This window comes from Cavia porcellus, unplaced genomic scaffold, assembly GCF_034190915.1.
Source record: "Cavia porcellus strain 051 isolate PalLab524CR breed Dunkin Hartley unplaced genomic scaffold, mCavPor4.1 scaffold_19, whole genome shotgun sequence".
NCBI lineage: Eukaryota > Metazoa > Chordata > Mammalia > Rodentia > Caviidae > Cavia > Cavia porcellus.
The window spans coordinates 32,411,904-32,439,604 of record NW_026947502.1 but is presented as its reverse complement, the minus strand read 5'-3'; the positions used below and the strand labels follow the sequence as shown (position 1 = coordinate 32,439,604).

General features: G+C 42.9%; 1 long non-coding RNA gene across 2 annotated transcripts in view; it reads right to left on the bottom strand.

Moving 5' to 3' along the window:
- Positions 1–27,435, bottom strand: part of LOC134471632 (uncharacterized) — a 43,878-nt gene extending 16,443 nt beyond the window's left edge. For both annotated transcript variants that reach the window (XR_010041137.1, XR_010041138.1), the window contains exons 1-5: positions 27,377–27,435; positions 26,871–26,973; positions 14,673–14,853; positions 14,308–14,488; positions 10,481–10,550 (exon numbers count right to left, since the gene is read on the bottom strand). This is a non-coding gene — a long non-coding RNA (uncharacterized LOC134471632). The remainder of the gene's footprint in view (positions 1–10,480; positions 10,551–14,307; positions 14,489–14,672; positions 14,854–26,870; positions 26,974–27,376) is intronic.
- Between the last annotated feature and the right edge of the window lie 266 nt (positions 27,436–27,701).

Below are 27,701 nucleotides of genomic sequence, written 5' to 3'. Positions count from 1 at the left end.
AGCCTCACCTTCATGCTGTTCAGTTCACACCCAGCTTCGTGTGGCTGCACTGGACACGAGGTGTCAGAACATAGGAGTGTTCCATGGAGCTGGCTCCCCTGATGGAAGGTGCAGGTTACTAGCCCCAAGCACATAAGACAGGCACTCAGGGAATGAAGAGACAGAGCCCCAATATTTAGCAGGACAAGGTAACCGATGCTCCCTGTGAGAGCCTCCTCTTCTTAAAATCTGCATCTAGTAACAATCCAGGACCTGCCGTAGTTCCATGGTATGGATTTGAACAGACATGCAGGTGGTGGGATCCAGTAAAGACAAGACAGGGGGCTGCGCAGACTATGACTCTAGTTTTGATCATCATTCATCCACTTAGCTTTCACCAAACATCTCTGTCCTGGAATTCTCTGTCAGCTCTCGCTCTCTCTCTCCCTCCCTCCCTCCCCCACCTCTGCATGTGCATGTCTGGCCTAGTCTTTGACATACGGGACACAAGACCATTGGAACTCAGGTCCTTCCCACTTAATGCCCTCATACTTTCTGACAGTATGCATCCAGTTTGGCACCAAAACATTCCCTAGAGGACTCAGGTCCAAATCTTGTCCTCAGCTGGGAATCGAGGGAAGGGTTTTTGCCCCATCCCCTGTGAGTCAACGCAGGCTAGCCCCTTCCTTAACACTCACAGCATTCCCAGAGGCTACTACATGGAGCACATGCCAGGAACTTTCCGTGCATATATTGCCTTTTTTATTCTTCACAATTGCCCTTAGGCTTGGATATTACTGCTGTACCCATTTGTGAATGACGGAACTTAGACAGAACTTAGGCGGCCACCTTGTAGCAAGCCACGGGGCTTCTGCCCGCATGTCTATCTCTGTGCTTGCTTCCCCGTGTCCTGGTAAATAGTAGATGCTGCAGGTCTGTGTTATCTTAGGTTATAATGAAGGGTCTCAGCTGTGAAGGATCCTGCTCTTGGTGAGATTTTTGCATTTTTCCCTTTTGCTGAGTGACTAAGGCCTGACCTCTCTTCCTGTCGGAGCTGCTGGGAATTTGTTTACTTCTAACCCAAGAGCCGGCATCCCGGGGAGAAGTTTAGGGCAGCAGCAAAACCATGTGGCCAGCATCAGAGGCGAGACTCCTGGGAGCCTCTATCCTCCGGCTGGGGTCCAAGAGGAAACACAGCCGCCTCCAGCACAGGCGGTGGGAGAAAGATGCCAGCACAGCTGCCCGAGGTGGGGGGCCGCCAGAGAGAGGCCCCTGTGGGTAGGAGGCAGTTCGTTCTGTGTCAAGCAGAGGCTGAGAGAGGAGGGCAGGCCAGCCCTGTGCATGCATCACTGGGCACACTTACTGCAGGAGGGGCCAGGGCTGTGCCCATTACAGCTCAGCATCCCACAAAGCCCACCAGGAAAAGAGGGAAAGAAAGCAGTCCTTTGGTCCCGGTTAGACTTCACAATGTCCTCTCATTGTCAAGTGCTTATGGAAAACATATTTCGTGCTGGGGGCCAGGCCTCGCTCATAGACTCTTTTACATTCTTGCAGGGGGAGAATGACAAGGAACAAAGGAAAGCGTAACTAACATGACAATTTCAGACAGCTCTGAAGAAGACAGAGCAGGGTGATATGACAGAAAGTGACTGAGAAGGGAAGGTTACTGCCTGGAATGGGATAAGCAGGGAGGCCTCTGTGGCGGGGGGGGGGGGGTCTTTAGGTGACTCACAAAGTATGAGAAGCAAGACCAATCTAGAGAAGGCCTCGGAGGGTCCACTCTGAGGCCTGAGCAGGCTCAGTACTTCCATGGAGCAGTGCAATGCTACCTGTAAAGCAGCAGAGTTGGAGGACGGAAAGGGAGGAGACAGGACTGGGCAGCCAGCTCACTCAGAGCTTTGCGTCCAGCCTCAATGAGAAGCTGGGGTTTTACACCAATGGTTTGGGAAACCTATGAAGAATTAAGTCCTAATATAATCATCTGATTTCCAGACAGATAACAAATTTTGAAGGAGCAAAAGTCCAGGCGGGGCAATGGGAGTTGCTGGAGTTATTTTAGTGTTATGATTTGCATACATTTCCTGGAGCCGTTTTATAGCCCTAAATACCTAAGTAGTAGCTGCTGGTTGTACCTTCAGGCACCTTGAGGTGAATTTGCTTCAGATCATTTTAGCCTCAGTAGCCCTCTTCAGGGGAGCCTGTACTGAGACGGACCTCTGGAAGCCTGTGTGGGCGGGACACATCTGTGTACTCTGTGGTTCAATAAAAAGTCCAAATCCAGCACACCAGGCTGCCCAGAAGACCCGCTGCGTTTCATCCAGAAGCCAAGAGTCTTCTTTAAAGTCTCTCCCGGCTCTGTGCAGTCCCCGCCATCACCTGTGCTTGCTGTTGTGGCTGTCCAGTTCCTCAGAGACGCTCTGTCTGGGAACACTGCCCTTGGTAGGGCCAGAAAGGTGAGACTGCAGGCCAGGCTCACCAGCCACACCCTCCAAACTGCCTTTGAAGTGTGTCTCCTAAACCATTCAGTGAGGAAATGTGCTTTCTGCGGGAATGTTCCATTCCAGCAACCCCGGAAATCCACAGGACAAGGGTGCAAGGGTTATTGCTGTTCTGGGAGTCTGGAGAGTCCTGTGTTCCCCTCCACTCCCCACCTGCTGAGTAGAGAGGGACCCTACAGATCCCACTCCTGTGTGGACAGAGTTGCCCCTAGACAACAGTTTTATTTTTCTCTCTCTTTCTCTGAAACTTCTTTCCAACAGCAAATGCTATACAGCCTATTATATAATCAGGATGGTCACTATGCTGTACAGTATTTTGGCATCAGTTCCATTCAGCTGACAGTGGCTACTCTGGGAATGGTGTTAATAGGGCTTCAGGTCATGCCTTGACTCAAGAGGAAAGAATGATAGATTAGCAATGTCTGTCCTGAGCACAGGAGCTGGCTTAAAGACACATGTGTCATTTCTTCCTCCATCTTAGTCCTACCAGAGACTGGCAGGTTTGCAAGTATCAGGAAGTGACCTGTCCCTGTTGCATGCTGCATCTCCCTCCTCTTTGTAGCTGAGCTTCTCAGAGGTTGATGAGAATCTCTAGGCAGAACTAGGCTCAACATTTTGATCAATGCACCATAGTTTGGGGCTCACAGGACAGTTCTTACTTAGGAGAATTGCCCAGCACTATTCAGGTTTGATCTCCTTTCCTTACTTGATGCAAAATTTCTTGATTTATAGTGACTAAGGTAGGCTTCAAATCTAGAATCCTCTTGGGTAGGTACCTTCCACAGTAGATGATGCAACCTTTGTATTCTTGCTAATATATCAAGCTAAATGGTAGAAATTTCAAATAAATATACAGCTTGAGAAAGTTTGAAAAACAAAAAGAGCTATCAGCACTTGGAATTATTCAAATCCTTCCCATAAATCAAACAAACAAAAAGCAGTTTGATTGAAAAAAAAACAGTGAAAACACACTCCCAAATAAAACATTTTTGAAATGCAAGATGATTTGGTTCAATTTGATCTTAATTGGTACCTGTATTAAGATCCATTTTCAAAGGAAGTCAATTTAAAAACATTTAAAGAAATGTTACTCTTTGGGTTTTACATTATAATCCAATCTTCAGTCTTCAGTTTCAGTTAAAGACAGGCAGCATCAGATCCAGCTCCATTTGGAAACAAATGTACAGCCCTTAGTTGAGTGGCAGGTTTAATTAGCAGCCACATTCCACTTTAATTGCAGGATTATCAGCAAAGAAAGCATCTCCATGGATGACTGCATTGCATGTAAATTTGAAGTGAGAAACTCAACTACGTAACTTCTTCCAAAGTGGCTCAAACACCTGGAGAGGTAATGGCTCCTCTGAGCTCTCTGAAGATGCTCCCTCTCTTGTCCAAAGCCTCTCCTCTGATTGCGGTTACTTTCTAGTAGCAAGTACCCCTCTGTAAGTGGGAGAAAATTCCTGAACATGAAAAAGAGATCCCTAAGATATCAGTAACCCATCTGAATGATCTGTGTTTCCACTTGTATGATAGAGACTCTCAAAACAGTGTTCATCAGAAAACTGACAACGCCCTTCTTAGGCAGGATGTCCGCCTCTCACCGAAGCACCTACCTTGCTGGCAGGCTGCTCTGAGATGGGGCCCACTGCCAAATGAACTACCATAGCCACTGTCCGCCTCACTTTCCAAGTATTCTTAGTTAGAGTAGCACAGTTTGAGTAGCTCTTTGGAAAGACCCTGCACATCTCTGAGCCCTAATGGTTCCCAGGGTGGCCTTCAGGAATAATAAAGCTCTTAAGCCAGCCACTCTGAGCAAGGGGACAAATAGTAAACAGGCTCTGCAACTGGTCAGAGACCTTGCCTGTGTTGTTGGTTCATCACTGATGAGCCCAATCTATTAATCCTCACACCATCCCAGGTGGTGGAATACAGAAAATCTCATTTTTACAGCTGTGGAGCTAGACGTGTGAAGTCTAAATCCAACACCGTTGGTTTTATATGCATTTTGTGAAATTGCTGAGCAGGAAATAAGAACTCTTGCTAAAAGACCAGGGTCATTTATAGAGTGGCCCTCTTGTGTTGGTTCACTTAGGACTTTTCTAGTTTTAGCATCAAAAAGCCCTGCCTCCTGGGCACACTGGGATGATATCTTAGCCAGTTTCTATGAGGCTCAGAAGGGGCACACACAGATGCCCCGAGCTGTATCTCACAACTTCTGGCAATCAACAGGAACAACACTGAATTTCCAGAAGACTCCGACAGTTCCCACTACCCCTGTCCTATGCAGTAGCTCAAACCACAGGATGGGGCTCCATGGAAAGCTCTCAGGCAAGCCAGCAAGCACTCTGCAGGCCTTTGATCACCCAGACCCGACTGAGGAGCCCTCCTCCTTATACATGGCTCTGTTTGAGAGCCAGAGCCTCTGAGTAACAGCGATATCTGTGAGCAAAATTTATGAGTCATGTTTCCACTGGATTCAACCTTTTAACCCTAAGAGTGCTTAATTGCCTTTTCCAGGTTTTGTTTTAATAACCAGTTCGACTCTTGCCAATTTTGGCTGAATTGAGAAGCACTGAATGTATGACTGGAAATGGAAAGCTCGTTACTTGATACTTGATACAGCTTGTGCCAAATCCTTAATTCATTCACTTCTTTCATTGTGGCATCTTTTCCTACATGATAAAAATTCATGTCATATGTAAAACTTGCAAACTCAAGGGGGGGATCCTCTAAGCTGAGTTTTTATAAAAATGCCTTCCCCCAAGACGTACTCAGGGGGAACTCCTGAGCATAAATTACAGATGCCTTGGAATTCTTGGTCCCTCCCTGAGGAGCTCAGCCTTTCTACTGGGGCTCCTGGGCCCCACAATCCACCTTCCAAAGCAAGCACAGAGCAAGGTGCAGACATCTGGTTCCTGTTTCTGGATTCAAAATTGATCTGCTGGGTGATTCTTGGCAAGTCACTTAACCTCTCTGAGCTTAAGCTTCCCTAATCCTGGCTCACCAGACACCTCTCATGGGGAGAGGCAGATGGCCAGTTAATGAGCAGGTGTTTTGGCGGGGGAGGGCTCAGTCTGTGGCACAGCACAAGTGAATCCCAAGGGGAAAAGGGGGGACAGACAGGAGGTGGGGGCCAGAGGGGATTGCAAATCATAGCAAAGCAGTAGCTAAAACCAAGGTGGATTGAACTGGGGAAGAAGTTATTTGTAGACTCACTCATGTTTTATTCTAAGACAGTGTCCTACAATCTCAGACCGGCTCTCTTGCCGGTTCTTTGGGGTCTGCTACAGCACACTTACCTTCCTGAAGCTGTTCCCAATTTCCTTTAGCTCATACTGGCCTTGCCCACAGCCTCTTGTGATTTCTGTCCATCGGGGGGATCTTAAGCACCCCTACATGGGCGCTCCTATGTGTCCCATGTTTTCTGTAACTTATCACATACAGTTCTTTCCTACACTGACTTAGAAAGTTTGTCATCTCTATTTTGCAGATAAGGACCCAAGCATATGCAAACTCTTCAAAGACAGTAACTGGATCTTAAAACACTGCTGTTTAAGAGAACCCAGAATAGAGTGAGACTGGGTTAACTCTTCCCAATTTGAGTAAAATTTGTCAACAATAACATCATGTCCTTTAATGGCATAGCTGGCCTGCACTGGTAACTACATTGGGGAAATATCTTGCATAATCCGGCACTGAGGCAGCAGGCACTTTTGAGCACATCTCTACTTTGTTGTCTTACCAAGAAAATGGTTCATGTGATGGAGTTTTAGGACTTTCAGGTTTCTAAATAAGAGCTACTTGTCATCCTCACTCTGTGTAAATACAGCTGTGCTAGTGCACAGAATAGACACTTAGTCTATTACTGTGACATTCTGCTATAAAATCTAAGCTTGCACACTTAGCTCAAGGTCCTTTCTTTTAGTTTAGATACTTTTTCAGTAATGTTTGTATGCTGTCACCAGCGGCTGGTACTACTGAGCACCAACCTCCGCTGACTAATTGATTTCCTTCCCCATGACCCTAAGCAGCAAGGGAAAGGTCCACTGTATGGGAAGTCACGGTAGCTACACCAGGGCAGGGTTGTAGGCAGGAGGGTGCCTGTAGATTTTCTACTAAGTTGGACATCCTGCTTTGAGACAGCCCTGACTAACAGAAAATCCAGGAGGCTCTGAGGCACCCAGTTTATTGCTGCTAAAAGCAATCATTGCTTGAGTAGTAGCATAGCATTTGCCTTATGTCACTGACTTCACACAGACTAGTGATCAGAAGCAGCAAAGTATGGTGATTAGATGACCTACTGCCCTGCTTGACACTAACTCCTGTAAGGATTTAGCCAGACTAGTGTGGGAGTGGCAGATGCAAAACACATCTATGTACTGCTAACCTGATTGTTCCAGAAACACCTGAAATTGCTTCTCCAAGGACTCAGGCCCAGCCAACAGAGATAGAGACTATTTTCCATTGACATCATGTTCGGTAAGTGTTGGATTTTCACACCAAATGTTGGCACTTTTGCCTGTTTGTACATGTTCATAACAAATGTGACTGTTGAAATTAGTAGTCCCTAGATAAGAACGTTGTTCCCTCCTGGCATAAGTGTGTGAGCAACTCTTTGCCATTGTGTATGAGTGCTTAAGCTGTGCCACACTGTCCTCCTCATATGCATTTGTGTGACCCAAGGATAGGCATAGACCTAAGCCTTCCTCTCCCAGAGGAATGCCTGGTGTATCCATAGACCAGACCATCAGTAAGGCCAGCCCTTCACCTATGGCACAGATGCTGCAAAGTGGCTTTAGAGAAACTGGGAAACAGCACAAGTGCCATTAACAGATAAATAGGTAAGCAATGTGTGATATCTGCATACAATGAAATATTCTGTCAAGAGCAGGGAAATTCTGGTACTTGCTACCACATGTATGAGCCTTGAGGATATTATGCTAAGTGAAAGAAGCCAGTCACCAAGAGGAAAGTAATGCATGATTCTAATTCATTAAGTATTTAAAGAAACAGAGATTTCCAGAGGTTGGAGGAGAGGGGAATGAGGACTTAATGTTTGGTAGGAACAGAGTATCAGATTTACAAGTTGGAAAGGATAATGGAGATGGGTGGTCGAGACAATGGTGGTGGCTGCACAATATTGTAAATATTCTTAATACCACCAAATCACCTATTTAAAATGGTTACTGTGGTTAAGATTTTAAATATATTTTACAACAAAAAATTTGAGAAATAAGACTTTGGAGAAGTAGTGATTGGAAAGTGCGTGAACAGTAATCTACATTCAGGACAGAGGTAAACACACAGTAAGGGACATGCAAGAAAAGGGGGAGGAGAGGAATCAGAAAAAGTGAGCCATACGTCATTCCTGCAGGGCCAACGAGCAGGAATGCAGGGTACTGCAATGGGTACTCCAGTGGACCCTGAGAACGCTGCAGGGTGTGAATGCTCAGGGGTCTGTTTCTATAAAGATTACCCTGAGTCTTCGTGGAATTATGATTTATGGCTATGGGGATGTTTACCGAGCAGGGAAGTGAATATTTCTTTATAAGAACATTAGCATAAAAAATAAGAGCATGTCGAGGACAAGGAATTCTTATTCATTGCTGGTGGGGATATAAATTAGTACAACCATTATGGGGAATGAGGAGATTCCTCAAAAAAACTAGAAATAGAACTACAGTACAATCCAGCAATCTCACTACTGAGTATGTATCTAAAGGACATGAAATAGTTATGTCAGAGAGACATACCTCTGCCTTTGCATGTTTACTGTAGCACTATTCACAAAAGCCAGAACTCGGGAATAACCTAGGTGTTCACTGACTGATAGTGAATAGAGAAGATGTGGTATATATAAACAATGGAATACTATTCTGCCTTGACAACAGAATGAAATCCTTTCATCTGCAAGAGAATGGATGGAACTGGAGGACATTATGTTATGTGACACAAGTCAGGCACAGAAAGACAATCACTACTTGTTTACACTTACATATGATAACTAAAAAAAAATTAGTCTCAATAGAAATAGAGTAGAACAATGGTTACCAGGCCTGAGAAGATAAAGGAGATTAGGAGTGGGGAGAGGATGGTTAACAGGCACAAAGGTATAGCTGGATAGAAGGAATAACTTTTAATGGTCTATAGCACAGTAGGATAATTATGATTGATAATAATTAATTTTACATTTCAAAATAGCTAGTGGAGAAGAGTTTGAATGGTGTCATCACAAAGAAATGGCAAATATTTCAGGGCATGTATATGCCAAATACCCTATTCTGCTACTTATGTACACATATTGAAATGTATACAGGGCCAGAGATTTAGTTCAACAGCACAAGCGCCTGCTTGGCAAGCACAAGGTCATGAGTTCGATCCCTAGTACCAAACAAAGAAATAAATACATGTATACAATATGTGTAAACATTATGTGTCAATTAAACAGTATTTTTAAGCCAGGTGTGGTGGTGCATGCCTATAATCTCAGCACTCAAAAGGCTGAGGCAAGAGGATTGCTGTGAACTTAAGGCCAACCTGGCTACATAGTGAGCTCAAAGCCAGCCTGCATTATAAAGTGAGACCCTATCTCAAAAGGCCAAAGGAAACAAATACTTTTAAAAGACTTGACCCACATCAATTTGGAAATTACAAAAAAAAAAAAAATACGAAATATTCCCGCATCAATTTGGAAATTACAAAAACATACCGAAATATTTTGAGCCACCCAAACAGTGTTGCAAAAGTAAAATGAATATTTAAACACCAAACCCCAGTTGTTCCAAAATCTCTTGAACAGCATGTTCCTTACTTGGCAGGTAATGAAATAGCTGTGTGATAAATACTGCAATTCTAAGTGTCACTGTAAAACCTTTGAGGATTAATGTTTTTGTGATGCAGTATTGTTACTGGCTTTTAACAGAAGAGCACAGCTAATGATTTTCTAAGCATAGAGATTCATGGTAGAGTGCTCACCTCCTCACTGAAACCATAGGTAATTTCATGAAACATAAATAAGTCTCTTTAATGTCAGTCTTCTCCCTGGTTCCCTGAGGGCTCTGCCCTGAGCACTGATAACAGTGAGACTCAGAATAGCACACAGCTTCACTTGTGTGAGTATGAAGAGCCTGGCAAGCGACATCAACCAGCCATGGTTTCTTCGTAGTTTTAAAAAAAGGCATCATGGCCTTGCTCCTGCTGGGAAGGGTTGTTCTTGTCAGGCTTGTGCTGTTCTTTATTTGAAATTAGCAAGTCAGAGCCTTCAGAAGTACATGAGGGTGTCCCCAGAGTGTTAGATGGTATTCTATCCATCCACTTACCTATCCTTCCTTCCTTTTCTTCCCCCACCCATCCTCCCATCCACTGTCCGTTCAACATCACTCTATCCTTCACTCTATCCTTCCTCTATCCAGGAAATCTTTACTGAATGTCTGCTAGACACTTGTGGGCCTGGCCTAATGACGTCTCTCCCTGGGGGTGACGGCTGATGGCTATGAGAAGCAGGAGAAGCACTGTACTGCAGCGTGCAGGCTAGAACACAAAGACAGCAAATGCGTGGTGGGAGCAGCGAAGACCATACAACTTATAACATGATGGCATTGTCCAAACCGAGGTATCCAGAAACTGAAAGAGGTTCGGTATGGCTGGAGTGTTAGCAGCAAGGTAGGGACCAGGTAGCTGAGGGAAACATAAGGACCAGCTTATCGGGGACTTTACAAGCCATATCAAACATTTGGGACATAATCTCATCTAATCCTCTCAGAAACCTATAGAGATACCTATAATTTTCCCCCACAAAGCAGATGAATTGCACCTTGGAGAAGTTGACTGATATGTCCAAGATGATACTGTTGTTAGGTGTCTATGGGAACATCTGCACCCAGGTATTTTCAAACTCCTCTGTGATAACAGAGGATTCCATGAGACACTCCATCCAAGTTTAGTTTGCTCTGTCCTCTGATGGACCAAGTCATACAATGTGTTACAGTTTCGGGGACACTCACCCTGAGAGACAGAAAGATGAGAAATCCAGAGCAATGATACAGTTGTCTTCCATATCCGTAGGTTCCTCACCTGCAAATTCAACCAAACATAGATTGAAAATATTTTAAAAATTCCACCTGTGCAGAACACAGACACGTTTTTCTTGTCATTTTTCATTACACAGTATAACAACTTTTTGCAGGGCATTGGCATTGCATTAGGGATTATACATCATCTAGAGATGACTGAATGTATATGGGAAGATGTGCATAAATTATATGCAGATTCAACTGGAACATCTCTGGATTTTGTATCTGGGGGGCATCCTGGAATCTACTCAGCTAGAAGGACAACTGTGCCTAGAGCACCAATCCCATTAAGCAGGGAGGGACTCAGGAACTCAGAGAAGTGTTAGTATAAACCAAGTCCAGGAAACCTGCAGGAGTTTCTGGGACACAAGCAGAGTGCACATCACTGGAGGAAAGATTGCTGCAACTGGCTTCAACCTCAGCATGTGGAGTCCAAAGATAATGGAATAACACAGGCCATGTATAGGAACCAGAAGTGCCACAGAATCTACCTTAAAATGGTCCTTAAATATGAGACTGTTTCTTCTTGTTGCCTAAATTGACTAAAGACTGAATTTCTCCAAAGTACAAGTCTTATTTTCATAACATATAAAGAGTTTCTACAACTTAGCAAGGGAATGGCCAAAAACTAAAGAAAATTGGACAAAAGCTATAATAAAAAGTTTGCAAAAAGGAGACACAAATTGCTTTAAACATAACAAAAAAAATTATTCTTACTCCTGAAAAGGAAATGTAAACTGAAACTACTAAGAAATTTAATTTGAACCTACCTTTCCAGTTGAGAAAAACAAAAAATGCTTAATAAAATAGGGTTTAAAAAGATTAGGGAGATAGACAAGCTTATACACTACTGGTGGGAGTATGGACTACTACAGCCATAATGGATAGCACTGGGTAACATTTCTCAGAATTAAGAGTTCACATATTCTTTAATACTTAGCTATTTGTACATGCACGAAGAGACAATTTTATACTACAGAATTGGGTGTAATTGCAAAAGACTGGTAACAAACTAATTGACCATCAATGGAATATATGTAAATATTCTATTCTCACATAATGAAATACTTCAGTCATTAAATTGAAACAAGAAAATTTACACACTGATGCAAAACAATCCTCAGGATGTACTATGAAATGAAAAAAGTCATGTACAGAACTATGTCCTTCATATGCTGCAAGAATAGAATAGTTGTACTTCGTTTGCCAGATATCCCAGATCCTGTCTAGGAGTTGCACATGGCTGAGGAGAGCAAAGTCACATATGCTATTTTATTATGTTTGGTATTATTGTGTGTGAAGATATGGACAACTGTTTCAAAGAAAACAAGAGACATTATAGTAGCCACTGTTGATATCCTGTTGCATGTTGTGAAGTCCTGTATTGCTTGCATTATTCTGTTCTGCTTTGCTTTGTTCTATTCTTTTTAAAGTAACGAAACAAAATAAAAGGAAAAAGGAAACAATGCCTGTAGCTAATGTCTGATCAAAGGCCTGCTGACCTCATCCTAAAGGGGGACAACTTCCAAGGGCCATACCAGCTCCGGAGGCCAACTAAGGCCTCTGCTAAGACTGAAGTAGGTTTAACTCCTTCATCTGCTCAGTCCTGCTTTCTTCTGTTTCTTACTGATGTTGATCTCAAATTCTCAAGGGCACACTCCTGCAAAAGTCACACCCTGCAAATCTCTATCTCAGAGTCCATGTTCCTATAACCTGCTTGCTATCTTCATTTGTAGAGAAAAGAGTAGAGAAGACAGTAATAAAAATAAAATGCACGGGCTGCTGTTGGACTGGGAACAGCTAGACCCAAGCCTCGTCCCATGAGTCAGCACCATTCATGGACTGGGGGAAGAGAGAACAATGTCTGTACCAGCAAAGAAGCCCAGTGTGGAAACCAGTGCCAAGCACAGGCTGCCACTAGATGGGAACGGTCAGACCCCAGGCCCTTTCAGTGTGCGGGCTGGCAAACAAGGTGTATGAACTCCCCCACCCCAGCCTACCCCCACCCCACGGCCAAGTGACTGGCTGATCCAGAGAAACACAGCTGTGATGATAGCTAGGGAGGTGAAGTACAATTGGATGCCTGCGGTGCTTTGGTGTTTCACTAACACTGCCGGGGTTGGGCCAGTTGGTCTGTGCATAGGTTCAGAAGATATCATCTAGGGAGGGATCTCCTTCTGAGAGTTGTAGCTATTGTTGACTCCCTACGGCCTTGTTTTGAGGTCCTATATCATTTCCATTGTTTTGTTGGGTTGACTTTTATTCTGTTTTGTTTTGTTTCATTATGTTAAATCCAATGGTAGGAGCAGCTATTTCAAGGATAGCAAGATATACTATGGTAGCAATTTTGGATTTACTATTGGCTAATTTTGAAATCCTTTATTGCATTCATTGATTTGTTTTTATTGTTTGTATTCTGTTCTGTTTGATTTTTACTATGTCTGAAGTTATCTGCAGCTATTTTAAAGACATCAAAAGGTATTAGGGTAACTATTGTTGATTTCATAGTGTTTTAAAGTACACTGGTTTGTTTTGATTGGTTTTATTCTGTTTTATCCTCTCTAAAATAAAATTAAAATTTTTAAAAATGAAAATTACAAAAGTGATTACACACTTATATATTTGTCTAACTATGCAGAAAATGCCACTGAAAAGACACACAAATATTTGAAGTGTTGATGAACTCTCTGGGGAAGAGACCTGGAGAGCTGGGGGTCAAGAAAAAGCAGGAAGACTTCATAGTTTTACCTTTTTGTGTTTTTGAAATTTGTATCATGGCCATATAGTACCTATGTACAACAATAAAGAAAATAGCAATGCCTTTAAGAGGCAAAGGGGAGCTAGCTGTTCAAGACAACCCAAGCAGTCTCTTCACAGCTGTTAGACATCACCAGCACTCGGCATGTGTGCCTTCCAGGCTGACACCAAAGGTCACAGCAGTGAAAATGGTGTTCATGGTCACCACCAGCGGCTGACAAGGGAGAGGATTTTAATTCTTGTCCATTTCCTAACCTACAGAGACATTATGGATTCAAGTCGGCTTGTGAATGAGGAATTCTCCCTGCCTGGCGTGGCCCATGAAGCTGTTGCCAAAATCCAGGCATCACAGAGAAACCTCAGGCCTTCAGTGAAAAGCCACATTCCCATTGCAGAAGACCGGAAAGTGCAAGGTAGCATTTGTCCTTTGGCCCTGAGTGATCTGATGATGACGGGGCTGATGCATCCCTTGGGCCCATTTCTGGGAAGATGGTGAAATCCTGGCCTCACTCTGACTTGGTTCTGCTGACCACCCAGCTGTTCAACACATACATTGGGTGGGGGGGCTCTCTCTGATGCTCCCTCCAAATCAGAACTGCTGCCTCTGTGATCTGCCAAGTCCTTGCTTTTGGAAATTTCCTCTTCACCTCATTTTTGAACATAGAACTGAAATATTCCAAGAAGTAAATTTCTCAAGAACTGCTCAGTCAGCAAGAATGCCAGTTGGCAGAAGCCAAGGTTGGGAGTAGAGACATGTCCCAGTTCCTGCAGGTCCCGGGGAGCCAATAAACATCGGATGCCAACAGCTCTGGTCCAGACCACACCATAAAATGACTTTATGGGGCTTCACTCTTCTCCATTTACTAGATCTCTCCTCATTCCCAGACCTTTCTGCATCCTGCCCTCCTCCCATCCATTCCTTGGCTGGTACTGATTAAGCACCAGATACTTTCCCCATTTCCATTCTGCTAGCAGTGATGGGTGTAATGTGGAGGCATTACCAAGCCTAGGGAGGACTGAGATTGATGCCAGAAACGGAAGCCATGTAGCAGAACAGGGTCTCCCCGATCCAGCCTTCAGGGGCTTTGCAGTAGGACTTCAGCTTTTAGAAATAGCCACAGCCATCCAGAATTCCTTCTGCCTTCTCATCCTTGGCCATAAAATGACTTCTCAGAAGCCAAGCTGTTAAATAATGAGCAGTAACAATTACACTAACAAAATAGATGCGTGATAGCTCCCCATGAGATCAGGATAAAGTTACATCTTAAAATAAATGTGTAAAGTATTGACTGTAAGGCATTATTTGGACACCGCACCTCCCCGTTGGATTATGACTTGCTATTCATCTTTAGGAAGCAACACTTACCTGGCCATTGAGAGACCTGGATTTGTTTTCAATTGGATTCATTGTCTTTCCAGAACTGATAGATGGAAGCTCTTCCAAGCACCCTTCTTTTCTCTTTTATCTCAAATGAATGTGATTGAGATACGTCTTGCAAGAATACCCCATGCACAGCCTTGTACAGATAAGATGAGTCTCTTCATACCTCCAAGAAAAGCAACATGCATATGCTCATATGTATATACTCATCACACATGTATATACATATAGAAACACACATGTACACTCATATCTACCTTGCCTCATCCCTGACCAGGTTGAGAAATATCAAGAAATTGCCTTGAGTGAAGCTAGGGATGGTGGAGTAGCAGAAACCAGACTTACCTTTACACTCTGAAAAACAACAACAACAACAAAACTAGATAAATATATGAAAAAATTCCACCATCGAACTATAGGCAACACACGACAGTGACTCATAAGACAAGGAAACTCACAAAGTGAGCCATACTTGGTAACCTATGTCACCACCAGTAATTTCCAGGCCACAACAGAGAGGGAGGATCCAAGCAGAGCCAAGCAGTTTCCTTAGGTTAAAAATGTGGGTTGAGAGAACAAAAAGCCAACAAGAAGCAAGCCCTCGCTACAAAGCAGAGCCATGCACAGGCTGCCACCACCAGGGAGACAGCCAGACCTTAGCCTTTTCCCATGACTCAGAGCCATTCATGGACTGTGGGAGAAGAGGACAAGAAGTCAACAAGAAGCAAACCCTCCCTATAAACCAGCACCATGTGCAGGCCACTGCTGCTGGGGGCACAGCCAGACCCCAGCCCCTCCAGTGCACAGGGTAACAAGAAGAGCGAACCCCCAGCCCCCAAGAAACTGGCTGATCCAGAGAAACACAGGCCGTGAAATAGCTACTGAGGTGAAATGCAATTTGGTATTTGTGGTGTTTGCTGTTTCACTGACTTTGCAGGTCTAGGTTTAGGATCATCTATTCAGAGGATCACGTTATGCAATGTGGCATCTATAGGAAATCTCCTTTTTTGAAAGTAGTAGCCATTGTCAATTCCCTATTATCTTGTTTTGAGGCCCTGCATCATTTTCATTGTTTTGTTGGGTTGAGTTTTATTCGGTTTTGTTCTATTTGTTTTTTTATATCTGATGGCATGAGCAACCATTTCAAAGACAGCAAGATATATTATGGTAGCCATTTTGGGTTTACTATTGTCTTGCTTTGAAGTCCTTTATTGCATTCATTGTTTTGCTTTTCTTGGTTCTGTTCTGTTCTGTTCTGTTTGATTTTTACTATGTCTGAAGATATCTACAGCTATTTTGAAGACAGCAGGAGGCATTATGGTGACTATTTTTGATTTCATATTGTTTTGAACTCCTGTGTCACTTACACTAGTTTGTTTTTATTGGCTTTGTTCTGATTTATTTTGCTTGGGTTTATGCTCTCTAAAATTTAAAAAAAAAAATGTGAGCTGCCTGGCATGATGTCACATGCCTGAAATCCCAGCACTCAGAAGGCTGAGGCACAAGGATCACCATGAGTTTGAGGCCAGTTTAGGTCACATAGTGAGTTCAAGGGCAACTCACATCTGAGCTGCAGAATCTCATCACATGTACATGAAGAAATTATCTGAGGCCAGGAAGAATCTACTAGAAAGGAGCCATCATCAGTGGTCCTAGATTCAAGGCTAGTTCATGTTCTTTCCAGCCAGAGTGGAAAACTCTTTTTTATATAAGGCATTAGGGAGCAATTCAGAGGGCATTGCCCCTACCATAGGGAAAATTAGCCCCAGATAAGCTGTTCTGGTGCCAATTAACAAAACCCAAAAGGAAGCCACAAAAAGATCAAACTGTTTCCAAGTAACTTACAGGGATCCTAGAACAAACCTCAAGAATAATTAAAGAAACACAAAACTCTCCTCTATGCTAGATAAATTTCTCAGTACCTGGGATTCAATACAACCAAATTATTAGGTCTGCAAATGAGTCAGAGAATTATACACATTGTGGAAAGAAAACAGACCCAGAAATGATACAAGTGACAGAATTAGTACACAAGAACACTTAAAGGCACATTATAACTACATTCTCTGCTTTCCAAAAGGCAGGGGAAAGCATAGGGTATTAAGGAAATAATAATAAGATACAAAAGGCCCCAAATTCAACTTGTAGGTTTAAAAAATGCAAAATCTGAAATGAAAATGCAACTTTTAAGGTTAACTGACAATTAGTCACTGCAGAAAAGATTAGTAAGCTCTAACTAAGACAAAGCAATCGAAGTTATTAAAAATTACACAGACAGGGAAAGACTGAGAAAAAAGTAAAGAAATCAGAAGCTGTGAGGGCAACTTCAAGTGGCTCAGTACACCTATAATTACAGTCACAAAGGGAAGGGAGAGGGGGAGAGGGCAGCAAAAACATTTGAAAACAATGACATAAATTTTGTCTATAAATTAATTTTAATAATAGTATAAATGTAAATAGAATTTTCTGGGTAGAAATTGGCAAGTTAAATGTGTATGGAAATATGAAAGAACTATACTAGACAAAACAATTTTGCAAAAGAACAGTGTTGGAAGGAATGTTACAAGGTTATAGAAATCAAGACTGTTAATTTGTAAAAAAAAGAAAAACCAGATGTATAGAAAAATGAAGCAAAAGAATGTCAAATACAAAAATTTAAAAAAAAGAACGTCAAATACAGACTGATGCATATATGGTCAGAAATTTTTTGACCAAAATGCCAAAGCAATTAAACACAGGAAAGATAATCTTGTCACAAACTGTATAACAACAATCAGCTATGTGTAAAAAACAAAAAACAAAACACCAAAAACATTCATCCTTACTTTATACTATATAAACAGTTCAGCTTGAAATACAAAATAGGCCCAAATGTAAGGGTAAAACTATGAAACTCATAGGAGAAAACCTCAGAAAAAAATCTAAATGACTCTAGACTAGAGAAGAATTCTTAAATATACATAAAAACTATAAACCACTTTTAAAAAATCTATATATTGGATTCCATCAAAATTTAAAATATGTGCTGACTAATTAGGGACATTCTTATGGAAATAAAGGAAAGTCACAAACTCAAAAAAGCATTGTAAAACATGTGACAAAAGATTTGTATTTAGAATATATTTTAACTCTTATAACTCAGTAATAAGAAGATGAATAATCCAGCTTTAAGAATGAGAAAAGACTTAAGCAGTCATTCACCAAAGATAATATATAAATCACACAACAAAGTATTTATTAGATATCAGTTAGTAAAGAAATACCACTAAAATCACACTGAGATCCCACTGTACTTCTACCAGAATGGCTAAAGCTAAAGAGTCTGTATCAAATGTTGGTGAGCATCTAAGACTCTCATATGCGTCATACCATAGTACAGTCAGTGTACAACAGGTCGGCAATTGGTTAGAAAGCCAGAGAAATACCTACAAGACAACAAATATCTATAAGACAACCATCTCATCCAAAAAAAGAAATGAAATACAGTTCCACACAGAGATTTATGCACGAATGTTCATGTAGCTGTGTTTGTAATAGACCCAGTTTGGAAATGACCCAAATATCCATCAATAGGTGAATGAATAAACATTCTGTGGTATATTGATACCCTTGACTACTACTCTAAAAGGAGTAACTATTAGTATATGTAACCAGATGAACGAATGTCAAAATAATTATGCTGAAAGAAGTCAGACCAGTGGTTTCCAGGCCACAACAAAGCCAGAAAGATATGTATCAAATGATCTTCTTTATTAAAAATTGTAAAAAATGCAAATAAATCTACAGTGACAGAATCCAGATCATTGTTTGCCTGTAAGTAGAGAAGAAGGGAGGAATGGATTTTGGGGGTGATGGTTATGTTCATTGTCTTGATTGTAATTGAGCTTTCATTGGCAAATACGTGTCTCAAAATTCATCAAATTACATACTTCAAATTTGTGCAATTTCTTGCATATAAATTCTGTCCCAATAAACCTGTGAATAATTATAAATAACTTTTCTAAATACAAATTTTAAAAAGGGTAAGGGCAGGTGTCCATTCCCAGAACACCTGGCCGGGCTCTGAATGCCTGGCCTCACTTTCCTGCGTTCCTCTGCTCTAACTTGGCAATGGCTGGTCTCACCGATTAGCAGCTGGAGCTGTGACCTCGACACCTTAGAACCTGACACCTAAGAGGAGACCTCGGGTTGAGCTACAGTGGCCACAATCTCACACTCTGGTGGGAGACTCTCTTCCTGCCGTTTAACCTGCTCGGTGATGGAATAATGGCAAGAAATAAATAAAAGGAGAGGTTGGCGGGGTGTCTTAGGCGCTGACGACAGCTGTGCAGAAATCTGCTGTGGTTATGAGAAGTTCAATATGGTCAGCTCCTCGCCTGCTCGTTGCAGGCCCAAGGCCCACGTAACCTTTCATAGGTTTTCCTTTCCCTCCAAAACCCTCTCCCTTTACATCCTCCCTCTCTTCCCTGGCACACCTCCAGACCGGCCTGTGATTGGGTTACATACAAGTTTCCAAGCTTGCAACTTCCTTTTGGTCATAAATCACCTCTTGCACACTCACTTTTTCTTTCTCATTGTTCTTCAGTATTAATAGCTTCAAATCCTGGGAGCATTGGAGAGCTGTTCCAATTTTGGTTTGAAAATCAATTTGGAAGCTAGTGGTTGGCTTTGTTTAGACCTCCAATCCCTCTGGGCAGGCCAGTTCCTACAAATTGGCCAAGCCAGGGATAAGGGGATTCTCTTGAAATGCTGGATACTGTGGTCCCAGTGTTTTTCTTTTATTCTATCTCTAAAATTAAAATGTTAATTCTGGGGGAAGAAAACTTACTGCTTTCTGCTGTGTGAGTTGGTAGATTTTTAAAAAATATTCGTCTCAAAGTAGGTCATGTTGTATTATGAAAACAAGAGAATAAATATGAAAATCGTGTTTGTTAAAAGATTCTAATACTCTTCTCAAGTTTTTGGAAACATCTTTCTCCTAAGGAGTTCTGCTTCCTTGGTTGGCTGCTGACCTCCTGCAGGTGAAGTGAGAAAGTGTCAGGTCTCAACAAATTCTAACAGGGCAGGGCTTCCCAGCATGTGGGAGCGGGGACCCTGTGCTGGCTAATGGTTCTAACAGCCTGGTCCCAGCATCAGCCAGCTGGGAGATGCATCAGGGATAAAGGAAACAAGACGTGGTGGGGTTTCTCACATAGACAATATTGATTTGTATGTTCTGTTCCCAACAAGAGCAAGAAATGGATCTGCTGATGGTCAGTCTAGAAACCCACACCAAACCAGAGAAGATTCAGCCTAAAACACGAAGGTTGACTTTCTAGAGAGCTTCCCGCACAGAAAGAAAAGGCTAGTGTTCAGTGTCCACATGCTCACCAGTAACCACCAGCCTCCCAGCTCCAGTCTTGAGCTGGTCTGGCCTCCTCTGCCTGGCCCAGGCTTGCCAGGACACATCCCTGAATTGCAAGCTCAAGTCCAGGCTTGGAAGGCATGCATTTCTTTCCCTTTTTTTGCCTCCTTTAGCTCTCACTATACCCTATGATGTTAGAGTCAGGGTTCATTTCTCCCTGAGTAACTGGTTAGGGGCCAGACAATGGACACCTACCTCATGTGTTCCCTGAGTGACCTTCAGCCAGTCCACTGTGCCATGGCCACAGGCTCCCACCTCTCAGCCAAGAGTGGGGCTCAGGTATATCAGGTGTGAATTATTTAGTTCTGTGTGGCTCCCTGCAGCTTCCCTCCCTCCCAGAGATGTCATAATTATTTCAAGAGGCAGATAAAAACTCTTACATCTGGGGAGGGAGGCTATTAATCTATTCATTAGTGTGAGACAATGTCTCTTTTGAACTCAATATGTCTAATTGTGGCAGAGAACAAAGCTTAACAATTACAGACAAAGACAGGCAAAGAGCATCTGTTTCCATGACGTCAGGACTTCAGAGCAGATCACAAAGTGCCCAGCACTCCCTCCTGGCTCCACTGAGTGGGATCCCTCTCCAGACAAAGGGTGACAACAGGAGGCTGACATTGAGTCCTTGATACACACTCCACAATGCAAAGCTCTATTAGTGTACATTCTGGTTTGATCCATTGCACAAGTAAGGGAACTGAGGCTCAAAATGGTCAGTGGTTTGTTTGCTGCGAGTAATATAAGCAGTAAGTAATCTGTGGAGCCAGGATTCAGTCCAGGGTATTGTTACCACAGACTGGGCTGCCACCTGCACTCGGGCTCCAACCCTGGGAAAGACAGCAGCAGGAGCCCAAGCCCAGCTCTAAGCAGCCTCCAGTCAGGAGCTTTACTCAAGACCAAGGCAGGGCTCCCGCGATGGGTCATTTGCTGTGTGTTCCCTGAAAATCACCCCAGATCTGTGTTGGGTGAGCTGGGCGCTGCAGACTGACAAGTCAGCAAGAACCTGGAAGGGCCGGCCTGTTAGAGAGTCACTTTTCATAGACAAGAAACCTAAGATTCAGGAAATTAAACAAGTCTCCAAACTCACAAAGCTACAATGTGGGAAAGCTGAGACTCAAATCCCAGTTGATTACCCTGAAATCCAGTATGACTTGAAAAAGTCATGGGCAAACTTTCTACGCCAGTTTGCCAGCAAACTCAGAATCTAGTGATCAAAAATTATTGGGACATCCATTGTTCTAGTCACCAAGGAAAGGTTTGCCAAGTACCCCTGCCTCTTTGTGGATAAGAAGTTCCCTCCATGAGGCTCAGACTCATTTCTTGGGTCCCAGAAACTAGTAATTCTGAGAAGGAGTTAATGGCATGCCCATCCAATCTCATGCACAGATTGTGCATCACTAGCATAGCTGGGGGTCGCAACTTGCACGGTCATTTCTCCATCCCTCCAAAGACCAAGGGTAATTCTGAGATCTGCTGAGGCAGAGGCTGTTAATGAGAGTTCAGAGACTTCCTGATGGGTGGCTTTTTTTACCAGCTGTGGGGGACATGTTCGGCCGGTGCACAGGCTAGCCAGGTTATGAGAGTCAGTGCCTTTAGAAATGGTCCTTAACTAATAGCAGACAATAAATATCCCCAGCATTTTCACATTTACATGGAATAACTCTGAGCTACAGGCTATGCTGTCACACTGAAGTCTCCAGGGGGACTCACATCCCATTGTCCCCGCACAGGCAGCTTGCTGGACTGTGCATCTTTGCTTGGTTTTCTTCCTTTCCCTTCTTTTCCACATCCCGACTCCCCTACTAACGCTTCTTGGGACCCAACGAACTACATTCCAATCTAACCCCTGTCGAAGAATGTCTGTCCCACCTCCAACCCCCTAGAAAATCTTTCTGACCCTTCCTAGGATTCAAGACCATTGAAGATTTCAGCTATGGAAGAGTGTGAGTGCCTCAAGGCCATGTCTATGCTGTCCACAACCTGTTAGCCTGTGATAGGCTCAGTGTTTGCCAGCTGACTGACACAATTTTACATGAGTGTGTCAGACAACATCAGGAAGCTGCCACCCTTAAGTCACAGATAGCTGGATGTCACCAAAGCTCGCCTAGCCTGAACTTTGAGAGAAGATGTCTCCGAAATTAGAAGGTGACAGACTGTCACTACCTTGAAATTTTGCCCAACTATATATATATATATATATATATATATATATATATATATATTATGACTGTCAGGTTACATTTAACTCTGCTGTGTGTATGCATAGCTTGTATTCAGTTTTCAAGTCAAAAGTCTTAAATCTTCTCATTTTATAGGAGCTTGAATTCTGATCAGTTGGCCATTATGATGAAATATTGAGCCCTCTGGTAGCACCAATATTTATTAGCTGAGATTTTAAACACCTGATTAGCAATGAACTCAGCCACCATTCATAACTGCTTGTGAAGTATTAAGACATCTTGAAGCATGAGTGGGGCCATTTCTTGGCCGGGGGCAGCTGTGTCATTAGACTCATACACTGGCTGCCACAACTAGTGGAGAGGCCAGGACTCTGTCTTTACACCCTAGAGATTTAAAAATGAATTTTGTGCTTAAGAAAGAGCTGTCACCAAGCTTGTGTACTTAATTTCGCAGGTGAGACTAGGTCATCCTCCAAACCTGATCCAAATTTATGGACCTAGAATCGCTTATAAAATAGGCAATCCTAAACTTTGGACACATGATAGTTTCAGCTAGGGAATCCAAACCAAGCCTTGCCTAATTAAATCACAATTTCTGAGCATGGAGACAAAGATGGGGATTAAATGAATTTCCCAGGGCCTGAAATATGTAGCCAGTCAGGGTTGAAACACCCTGCTATAAAGAAAGGATACTGATTCTACAAATTCAGTTAAATCATTTCCTAGAAATCAGTATATTAGAAATAGGTTAGATGACAAGAAAGAATGGCAAGAAGTAGATTCAACCACGTACAACTGGTCACAGTGATAAACAAGAGAAGAATATGGAAATAAATCAGAGAGAATTTTAAAAATACCTTTGTCTTAGGGGGCTGGGGATTTAGCTCAGCTGTGTAAGCACCTGCCTGGCAAGTGCAAGGTTGTGTTTGATCCCTGGTACAAAAAAACAAAACCAAACAAACAAAACAAAACCTTTGTCTTGGGTCACTAAGTATAAGGGGCCTACAATTTTTCTAAGCTCTACAGCATGCAGAGCATGTTCATTATATGATTATTGCATAAAATTTCTTTGTTTAATCTATGCAACATCTATTCCTGAATGAAGCTATTTATCCTGAACTTCAGGCTCAGGGAATAGAAGTTCTAGAGTTCTAGAGTTCTTCCAGTGCCCCAGCAGAGCACAAGTCATACTGAATTGTGTCCCCTGTATTCTCATTAATGTTAGATTATGCGCTCCTTGAGGAAAGGAATAAATTTGATTCATCTTTATCCTCATATGCCTGGCATTATGTGTGGGACAATGTAAGGAGACAAATGCTTATGAAGTAAATGAGACAATGAACTGTCTTTCCTCCTCATATTACAGTTTGAAAAACCCCAACAATGAAAGTACTTTACTAACTGGATGCAACTTTAAAATAGAAGAGACTTTATGGTCCTGCTGTTCATTCCGAGATACTTACTTGGCACTTTTTGTGGTGTACCTGATGCCAAGCCGAGGGCTGTGAGGATACAGATTTGAAGATGCAAAGAAGGTAAATGCATGGAGAAAAAGGCAGCAGAAGCTAGAAACTGGAGCATGTTTTAGAACACAAGACAGGAGATTGGCTAGAGTTCAGGGTACAAGTAATAATCAACAAAGCTGAAATATTAAGGCGGCCAAAGACCAGTTCACGTACCGCCTTTAAGGAACTGGAGAAGATATGACCCCTATTAGGAAGATTTCCTTCCCAAGTGATTACATTTTTCTAAAATCTGCTGACAGAGTGGTTATCCTGTGTTCTCACAAATCCATTCACACCTTGTCTTATATGTTTGGATAAGCAAGACACTGTTCAGCTGTACCTCCCAACCAATCTCCTTCCTCTCTTCAACACGGTCACCACAGTCTGCACCTAGTTTTTCAGTATGAGCAAGCCAAAGAGAGGGAACAGCTTTGCTTTTCCAAATAAGTCACAACTACAATCTCTAATCCCCTTACAACTCACAGCTTGGGTCCTGAAGGAAGAAGCTTCTTACCCCTAAATTTGTCGATTCTTGAGCAATGAGCTTCTACTAGAAATAAAATCTCAGAAACCTCATATCCTACACTGAAGGACTTGGTTTTCAGTCATGGCTCTAAGTCGCTACCTGCTTCTAGACGGTACTTGAGACTACAGGAGAACATCTGAGGACCTGAAGGGGGATGCAGGTCAGGAGTGATTGGAATTGGATTAAATCTTCACACCAGCCTTCTGAGTTCTTCCTGAACATGAGCTCTTTAAGTGAAAGACATCTGAAGACAGGAGACTGTAGGGCATTTTACTTAAAAAAACCACAGCACTATTTTCTGGTCTAAAGTGAACAGATTATTAGAAGGCACTAATTTGCCTTCTAATAAGTGGTGACATTCTCCCCAAGGCTCAATGCACTTAATACAAAGTCTCACCAGATTCCCAAGGTGGGGACTATTTCTCCCATTTTATGGATAGGACATCATAAAGATGGAGAAGTTGGAGAGATGGTTGGGGTGCCTGTGAAATGTGGCAGAGAAGATCCAGGATCCTGCTGTCCTGGGTATTCATGGGAGGACTCCATGGTCTATAGTTTCTGTTACCAGTTCCTGGCACAGGGTGAATGTCAAGTACTCAGGGAGTCCGATCACATAGCAAGAGCATCATCAAGCAGTGACAGTACCCACAGGGGCCTAATGCACTCTGTGTCTTCAAGGACTGTGCACAAAAGAGGGGGAAAAGAAAAGTACCAAAGTGTTACACTCCAGAGCAGCCCTGTGAAAAGTCCCTCAGGAGGCAAAGTGCAGGTCTTTGAGGGAGAATGAGAGCCCACATTCCATCATATTGAGAGTGGACAGGCCAGTGGGAGCTCAGCAGTTTGGGAGGAAAGACCTGAGGTTAGATTAGACATTTAAAAAAGAAAGAATAACAAGCACATTTAAGAAAAGTCAGTCAATAGGTTAATCATAATCCCACTTCCCATTGCAGCAGAGGGTCCATTCTAAAATGGATCAGACCTAACACTGGGATCCAGACATCTCCAAACATACTCGACATGTCTAAGTTCCAAGGGACGGGACGTTGGTGCATGGTTGGTACCTCACTTGTAGGTTTCATTCAGCCCAAAATGGTCCCAAGACTCGAAGGCAGATTCCATGGCCTGCGCAACTTGTCTGCCATGAAATTTCTAGAGTCAGAATCTTGCAATAATTGAAAGTCAGCAAGATGCAGTTGACTATAAAGTGGTAACATTTTTAACCCTGTAAAATAGTAACTCAGGGAAACACAACTTATTTATTATAACCATTTCCGCATACTCTACTCCAGTTCTCATTCATTTGTGCTGGTAGCATGTACACTTTTCTGTAATCTGCTTTTACAAATTGGTCACTATGTTACAATGGGGGTAGGGAAATACAGGAGGTAACTTTCCACGCAAAGGAAGAAACATGACTCTGGGTAGTTGTGGTGATTTACCAGGGTATGATTCTGTCCCCTGGGTGCACACCTGGCAATGTCTGACAGCGTTTGCAGCAACTTGAGGAAGGAGTGATGCTGCTGGGTAAGGCAAAAGATGTTTTCTAAACATCTTAATAATACACAATAGAGTCCTCACAACAAAGAATTATCCAACTCAAAACATTAATAATACCAAGGCTGAGAAACTCTCCTCTCTGGGCAGAGACAAGAAAGCATATGATCATTTGACTAATTTTAAGCAGCCCAATTTGACTTGAATATGGAATACTGTAAGGAACAAGGGACAGGAAAACCAGGAAATTAAGTTGAGATATATCTGAAGAGCCTGAATTGTATTACAGGTGACACTGGGGAATCATCAAATAATTCCTGGTGAAAAAAAGGGAGGACCTTCAGCTGATTCTCTAGGTCTTTGACCTAAGCAACTGGTCGACACCACTTCTAAACCATGCACACGGGAAGAGGAGACTTGAGGGAGAAATAGATTCAAATGAGGACTCTGTGCATGTTCCTGGGCACAGGGCACCAGAGACCTGCTCCAAGAGCAACAGAGGTTGTGGGCTAGAGCTCTACAGGGGCAGTTGCCTGAGAGCTCTCTGGAGAGCTTAGACTCCATGGAGGGACTTGGCAGAGCTCCAGATGAGGACCCTGCAAAGACAGGAGGGGAAGAGTGGTCATAGGCCTGGGAAAAGAGCCAGCAAAAACAGCACCACAGAAGCCAGGTGAGCAATGAACCTGGGGTAAAGCAGGCAGGTCTGAAGCTACAAGATGGCAAAGGCAATGAGCAGAAAAGGGGCTGGGCCAGCTCATGCACGTACATCCTTCTCAGGGAGAACCCGGGTTTGAACTTGGGTCTGCTGGCACCGAGCCCAGGATTGCTCCCATCAGCCATACTGCATAGTTGCAGGCCATGGAGATTTGTGGGCCAGCCCTGTGCTTGGACACAGAGGGCTGGCTGGATGTGCATCATTACAGACATGTGATGACGATGAACAGTTCCCCGAACAGAGAGAGTCTGCTGTCACACAGAAGTCTTTTTCTTTCTTCCCACATGAGCTGCAGGCCCTGGGGGATGCTATGCCTGCTTCTGAGGCAGCTTAATATTAAAAAAATAAATATCACTTACCTCCCACAGGGAAGCTCTGGTGGAACCACCTCAGCAGAAAGCCTCGTGAGCAGTTGGGGCACCCTGGCCAGGGGCGCCTCAAAACCTGGTTTATTGAGATGCACTTGGCAAAGAAACAGCAGAAGAGACATACAGTCATTCCAGAGAGAAATGCAATCTTAACCAAGTGCAAAGCCAGGCCCAGTGGCACATGCCTGTAATCCCAAGACACTGAGAGGCTGAGGCGTGTGAAATGTAAGTTTGAGCCCAGCCTAAAGAACTTAGTCACTTAGTGAGACCCTGTCTCAAAATAAAGATAAAAATTTTAAAAATCTGGGAATGTTCGATCACTTGTACCATCATCAACAAAAAATTAAAGTGCAAGATATCTTTCCCCACCAGACTGGCAAGACTGAAAAAGCGGCAGATGTGTAAAGTGAATTTACATCCACCGTTACTGGAAGCTAAACAGTGAGGAGCATGATCTTTTTGGAGGACAACACCTATCAAAAATGGACATCACTTACCCTTTGCACTAGCAAATTTGCTCCCAGGTATTAGTCTTAGAAGTTGTTCATTGCAACCTGAAAAGGCAAAAACATAGATAGAAATGGTAAAGCATGATTCAAGCACACTGTGGAACATCATTGAGCTGTGTGTATCTATGAAGAAATATGAGGCAAGTCCCGTGTTAATATGAAAAAGACCCAATATTTATTAAGAAGGGAAAAGGAGTGAGTAACAATATATCCCATATGACCTCATTATTGTGACATAGGAATAGTTACTGCTGTGCCCACAGCTATCACGCTCAGAAGATGCACACCAGTGAATTGGTAATGGTTTCTCCTT